At 45.5% G+C, this 7379-nt stretch overlaps 1 pseudogene; it reads right to left on the bottom strand.

Annotated features, from left to right (window-relative positions):
* Positions 1-514: 514 nt before the first annotated feature.
* LOC140346841 (transient receptor potential cation channel subfamily V member 5-like) overlaps positions 515-7379 on the bottom strand; it is a 12730-nt pseudogene continuing 5865 nt past the window's right edge.

Raw genomic sequence — 7379 nt, forward strand, 5'->3', positions numbered from 1 at the left:
CTGCTCCTGCCCGTCCTGCCCCTGCCCGTCCTGCCACTGCCCATCCTGCCACTGCCCGTCCTGCCCCTGCCCGTCCTGCCCCTGCCCGTCCTGCCCCTGCCCGTCCTGCCCCTGCCCGTCCTGCTCCTGCCCGTCCTGCCCCTGCCCGTCCTGCCACTGCCCATCCTGCCACTGCCCGTCCTGCCCCTGCCTGTCCTGCCCCTGCCCGTCCTGCCCCTGCCCCTGCCCGTCCTTCTCCTGCCCGTCCTGCCCGTCCTGCCCGTCCTGCCCGTCCTGCCCCTGCCCGTCCTGCCTCTGCCCGTCCTGCCCGTCCTGCCCCTGCCCGTCCTGCCCCTGCCCGTCCTGCCCCTGCCCGTCCTGCCCCTGCCCCTGCCCCTGCCCGTCCTGCCCGTCCTGCCCCTGCCCGTCCTGCCCCTGCCCGTCCTGCCCCTGCCCGTCCTGCCCCTGCCCGTCCTTCTCCTGAAAAGCCTTGATGTAGCGGCGCATCTTCTGCATCATGGCGTCGTTTCAGTCTTCAACCCTGCCAACATTGTGAATATGTAGTTCAAAATGTCATGGAATTATTACGTGTTATTCTATTTAAAGATACTGCACTTGATGTTGTTTGTGTAATTAATCTTATTGCGCCCGTGTACAGATATGTATGAGCAGCACTTGTGCCGCCTCCTTCGTTTCATTCTACTCAAAACAGGAAGTGCGCTGTTAGCAGTTGCTAGTATTTAAAGCAGAACTAAGTAACGTTCTCCCCGTCTTTAGAAGTCCCTGTGATGGTTAGATATGTATTTTCGGGGCGTTTGAAGTGTCCGTCGTCGCCCCCTGCTGTCTCCGGGCGGAAAAACCAGCCTTGCAACATTACGCGTCGAACCGAGGACGTTATGTTCGGCGATGTTAAATGTTTTTGTTTGTGATTATCTTATATTGAGAAAGAACGAAAGAGAACAGGGGGAAAAGCGTTTGCGTCTGTTCTCTGACTGTGTGTTTTCGCATGAGAGCTGCAGGGGGCGCTGTATCGTCAAAGTGACTTAGTTCTGCTTTAAATCGCATGGAAATTCAAGTGGACAAAATGGCTGAACTGAAACGAAAGGCGAGAAATCGATCAGCCCGTGTATAACAGCCATTTTACACAAAACATCTTATATTTTTGTCTTCGGGAGCGGTAACAATCTGCCGTGTGGATCCGAGCAAATCCGTGTGGATTTGACACATTTTTGGATGCGCCTGTCTTGGATGCACCTGTCTTTTTCTACATTGCCTTTCCAAAGTAATATTGTCCCTGCATGAATGGAATATGTCCTGTTCTTACCGTAGATACCAGTGCTCCCTGAGTCCGTAGCTTTGGCCGAAGACTCCGATCCGAGGCCAGAGGCAGCGAGGAAGTCTGCGCTCCAGCATCCACCACCTGCCAGGACAAACGTTTAGGGTCGTTTAGGGTCGTCATGGCGATTGGGTTAAGGCGAAACGCTATCGACAAAAAGTCTTTGTTTGCTCTCTCAACATTTAAGCTTTCACATGGAAACTGTGTTCAATCTGCACTTTAATATTTACTTTCTTTCTTTTGTTTTGTTTGTTTTATGATTTTATTGGATCCACTTCGTTCATAGTTTTACACGGAACATTGGCCATTTTATCCAAATGCATTTTTCTCCCATAAAGACATAACGATCAGCCCACACATATCTTCATCGCATCATCTCACACACGTTACAATCTTGTACTTAACAAGGTTTTGGTGGATCAAACTAAAGGACAAATCCTTTAGTTTGATCCATCAGAATCTTGTTGATGGTTAATTTTAAACCTGATTTATTCAAGTTCAACTCAAGTTTCAGTCCCGGCTCAGTCCAGGTTCAGTCCAGGTTCAGTCCAGGTTCAGTCCCGGCTCAGTCTAGGTTCAGTCCAGGTTCAGTCCAGGTTCAGTCCCGGCTCAGTCCAGGTTCAGTCCAGGTTCAGTCCAGGTTCAGTTCAGGTTCAGTCCAGGTTCAGTCCAGGTTCAGTCCCGGCTCAGTCCAGGTTCAGTCCAGGTTCAGTCCAGGTTCAGTCCCGGCTCAGTCCAGGTTCAGTCCAGGTTCAGTCCAGGTTCAGTTCAGGTTCAGTCCAGGTTCAGTCCCGGCTCAGTCCAGGTTCAGTCCAGGTTCAGTCCAGGTTCAGTTCAGGTTCAGTCCAGGTTCAGTCCAGGTTCAGTCCAGGTTCAGTTCAGGTTCAGTCCAGGTTCAGTTCAGGTTCAGTCCAGGTTCAGTCCCGGCTCAGTCCAATTCAGTCCCCGGTGACAAACCTGAGTCCTCCAGAGCTCGTCGCGCTCCTGGGCCACCCTCCAGTGAGTGTCACTCATCATGGCGATCAGCAGATTCAGCCGCAGGATGTAGGAGACCACGGAGAAGGTGCAGTGCAGGACGTGGACTATAGGGGGCGTGAAGAGGGTGTGGTTCACGGGCAAATCGATGAGCCCCACGCTGAGCTCAAACAGAGAGAAGAGCGTGACGGGGAAGGAGCAATGGGAGGGGATGGCGTCCACGTCCTGGGTCATGTACACCTTCCAGAGCGCTGCAGAAGAGATACAGTCATGAAGGAAAAACACACGGGAACATCAAAAGCCATGACAGTTTAGGCCACACATTTCACTAAAACGCAGTAAACACAATTATATTTAAGATAAGATAAGATAATCGTTTAAGATCCACACAAGGGGAAATTTCGTTGTTACAATGCAGTAGAAACAGGAGGAAAGGACAGATTATAGGACGTTTCAAAACACACTCTTAATAGAACTCTTATGAACAAAACAAAAAAAAACTCTTATTAGCAAAACTCCTCTCCTATCTTAATAGGGAATGGAGGGGGGGATACAATAAACTAAAATAAAATAGATAAATAAAAATAAAGATAACAATCAGATAATAATAATAAAATAATGAGGATAGAATAAAATAAAAATAAAATAAAGTAAAAATAGCCAGCACAAGACTAGGTAATACTATTAGCAGGTAAGTAAACCGTATAAAAAACAAAATAGAACACTCTTATTTACAGGTATTGCACATGGTTGATTCAGTATTGCACATGAATATGATGGTATTGCACATGGTTACATCAGTATTGCACATGTTCAGGGCTAGCAGTGTTTGTTATAAAGTATGACAGCAGCAGGGAGGAAAGACCTGCGAAACCTCTCCTTCACACTTCAGATTTGGCTTAACATTTTGCCTGCTTTTCGCCAGTTTGACAATTTTTGTAAATATTATATATAATTGTACTTCCTGGTTGGACATGGGCAGCAACTAAGACATGGGTAGAGGTAATTCTGCAACTGTTACCTAGCAACCATCATATGAATTACACAATAGTTGTAATTTGTCGATAAATGATACCATATAACACCTTTATTTTGTTGAATGATGGTTTAATTTGTCAGAAAAGTGTGTCAGTTAAGTGTAAAGTGTCTCTGTATTTTCAATGGCACGTCGCACATTGATGACATCACAGAGGGATTCCGTTTTAGGACTCACAGCGCTGCTTCCTGTCATTTCTTATTTTTCCAAATTTCTTCACAAACTGCAACTTAAGTGAAGGAAAACTATGATCAATATTTACCACCAAACTAAGTCATAATTGGAAAACAGAATCTTCACATAGACTTTAAGCTCAATCGATTTCACGAATAAAGGAAAGAAAAAGCTGTTTAAAGGGGATGTATGTAATTATTTGCATACAATAAAGTATAATCTGTTTTGCGTCAGTACAAATATTGTAGAAGCAACTCTTTAGGGTGAAAATGAGACAGCAAAAGTGGTGAAAAGTGCTTATGAACTCATCGGAGTGAATAGTTTTGAAGCTCGAAAGTCATTGATTACATTTGTAAACTGTCTTAAATGATCTAGTGCTGCTTTTAATGTTTTTGAGACGGTGTAAATTAGGCACAGCACATTTAAAGTTGCTGTATGTTTAAACACCAACTTGCAAACTACTTTTCCCCTCCCACTCTGTTGGTCGGTCTCCATGTCCTGAGTGACACATTTACTCATCACATTTAAGTGTTATTTCTGGGAAGAAGTCGTTTTAATGACTTCTGAAAGGCAATATTTAGGTACAGGAAATATGAGCAAATAGACATTGAATCCTGCATTTATGTCGATGATTTGTCCCGTATCGCTGACCACAGTTGTGTTTGTGGTTATTATTTGTGAAAAGCATGAACTCACAGGGGGAGAATCCGAGCAGCACAATGAAGCTGAGCCACATGAACTTGGTCAGGTCCCTGAATATAATCTAAACAGAAAACAGCACAAACAGATCAACTCAAAGGTTTCAGGAGGAGAGGTTTCCGCCTCCTCCTTGTCTCCATGAGAACATAATATGCTTTGCCTGGAATGTTCCACAATACGGCATTAAAATAATTTGCAATTTAATTGAATGTTTTCAAAATGTTCAAAATACCTTGAAAAACATGTATTCTGGTTTATATCCAGGACTAAAAACAGAGTTTAGCTGATTTAAAGGTTATTCAAATCAGAGTAAAAAACTAGACCTTGTTTTGCCCTGGTCTAGTCCTGGTTTAGTCCTGGTTTAGTCCTGGTTTAGCCCTGGTTTGGCCCTGGTTTGGTCCTGGTTTAGTCCTGGTTTAGCCCTGGTTTGGCCCTGGTTTGGTCCTGGTTTAGTCCTGGTTTAGCCCTGGTTTAGCCCTGGTTTGGTCCTGGTTTAGTCCTGGTTTATCCCTGGTTTAGTCCTGGTTTAGCCCTGGTTTAGCCCTGGTTTGGTCCTGGTTTAGCCCTGGTTTAGCCCTGGTTTGGCCCTGGCTTAGCCCTGGTTTAGCCCTGGTTTAGCCCTGGCTTAGCCCTGGTTTAGCCCTGGTTTAGCCCTGGTTTAGTCCTGGCTTAGCCCTGGTTTAGCCCTGGTTCAGTCACAGAACGCTGCTGCTCGTACCTTTTGGCTCATGATGACGTACGGCCCGAGCATCTCGAAGCCTCGGGCGAAGAACATGACGTTGCACCATCCCAGGACCAAGCACATGGCCATGAGCTCCACCTCTCCGTTCAACTGACACACGCGGAACACCAGGAGGAGCACCACCAGGCAGGAGTAGCTGATGCTGCAACAACAGGACAGGTCACAGTTCAGCCCTGGAGCTCACACAGTTCAGCCCTGGAGCTCATACAGTTCAGCCCTGGAGCTCATACAGTTCAGCCCTGGAGCTCATACAGTTCAGCCCTGGAGCTCATACAGTTCAGCCCTGGAGCTCATACAGTTCAGCCCTGGAGCTCACGCAGTTCAGCCCTGGAGCTCACGCAGTTCAGCCCTGGAGCTCACACAGTTCAGCCCTGGAGCTCACACAGTTCAGCCCTGGAGCTCATACAGTTCAGCCCTGGAGCTCACACAGTTCAGCCCTGGAGCTCACACAGTTCAGCCCTGGAGCTCATACAGTTCAGCCCTGGAGCTCACACAGTTCAGCCCTGGAGCTCACAGTTCAGCCCTGGAGCTCACACAGTTCAGCCCTGGAGCTCATACAGTTCAGCCCTGGAGCTCACACAGTTCAGCCCTGGAGCTCACACAGTTCAGCCCTGGAGCTCACGCAGTTCAGCCCTGGAGCTCACACAGTTCAGCCCTGGAGCTCATAGTTCACGTCAGAAACCAGGAGCACGGGCCCTCTGTGCGTAAAAGCAGATACAGCTATTTACGTAATAACGTAATAATAATGTGATAAAAGTCACATCTTTTGGATGATATATATATTAGTGTGAGAGAACAAACTAACAATCTAAGTGGGAGCTGAGCAAAGAGACTTAAAAAATACTCTATATGTAAAAAGTGCACTGAACCGTGGCAAATGTTGGGCCGTATTTAACTTAAAATATCTGTTTTAAGGAGGAAATTAAATGTTGTTTGTGCCCGAGCGAGCGACATGTGGACCGGGCGACGCAGAGTGAGTTTTGATGCAGATCTGACTCAAACTGGAGAATGACCTTTAATGAGACGCACTAAAATGTCTAATATTAGGTTCACAATGAAGCTTCATTTCATCAGGTCAGAAACACGACTTTATAATGACACCTTATTGTCTCTACGGGGACAATAAAGTGTAGCTTAAAGCGCCCCCTACAGGTCGGACGACTCATTGAACTAAAATGCAGTTAAGATAAATATATTTAATAATTTAGCAAAAAATTATTTAAAAAAATTATTAACAGCAATTTTTTTAGGTTTATAATTTCACTTCCTGTTTGTAATCTATGACATCACAGTAGGAAATTACCCAGCAAACACTGGGCCAAAACTCATCTAATGTCACAATTATTTTTATTTGACTAAAGACCTTATTTTGTTGAATTCATGTTTAGAGAGTCAAAAAAGTTGTTTCTTTGTGTAGATTATACATAAACTAGCATGAGCCTCCCTGGTGTGACGTCACTTCCTGTCATTGTCATTTTTCTACCGATTTTTCCCCATTTTCTCCACAAATACCTGCTCGATCGGTGTAAAACTATCATTTATATGTACAACAGGTAAAAACACACCAAATAATGTCAAAATTTGAAAATCTTAAAATCCTGTCATGGGCCCTTTAAGCTTGGCCCCGCTTCAGTCGGTAATGTTCACGTGACACTTACAGGATGACGTGGAAGGGCCCCCTACGAGTGCAGTCCCACCGAAGTAACGCTTTGCACCCACTCGAATGATGTCAGGGATCTGTGGGTCAAAACAAAACCGCTGGAGCAAATGTACACTGCAAAACATCTTCACAGGGGTCAAACTGGGGTCAAACTGGGGTCAAACGGGGGTCAAACTGGGGTCAAACTGGGGTCATTTGAACGTGACTGTGGACTATTTATACGTATGACGGGGGTAAACGTTATCACAGGTGGAGGGCCATTACTGCCTTGCCTGGGAATTTCCACGGTACAGCAGTAAACGGAAAGCAGACGACGCCACGAGGCCAAGTTACGGGTCAGATCTGTGGAGGGGCGTGCTTGCTCAGAGTGAGATTTCATGTTTTTCAGTAAGAATAAGCGATACGTTGTTGAGTAAACGCAGGGTGGATGGATGTAATGTCGTACAGTGGAACATTTCAGGCAAAGCGAACATCTCTATGGAGACAAACGGGTGTCGACGCCCACCAGAAAAGTTACATAGTGCGTCTTTAAGGTATTTTCCTCATTTCTGCTTGGTGCACTCCGTTTCAATTTAGAAAGGAATGTGTTCAATTCGGTCAAGATTTTGGAAAAAAGATAAAATGACACTCTTCACAATCACATCACAATCTTTTTTTGCAGTGTAGAGCACGTATTAAAGAAGAAATATTGTGCTTTTTTAAAATGTTGTATTAAACTATAACAGATCATTATTTAAGCAAAATCCATTAAAACGGTTAAAAAGGTCCATCAACTTCC

Source organism: Eucyclogobius newberryi, unplaced genomic scaffold (genome assembly GCF_026437365.1).
Source record: "Eucyclogobius newberryi isolate DKJ021-1_F unplaced genomic scaffold, fEucNew1.0.hap1 SCAF_6, whole genome shotgun sequence".
Lineage (NCBI taxonomy): Eukaryota > Metazoa > Chordata > Actinopteri > Gobiiformes > Gobiidae > Eucyclogobius > Eucyclogobius newberryi.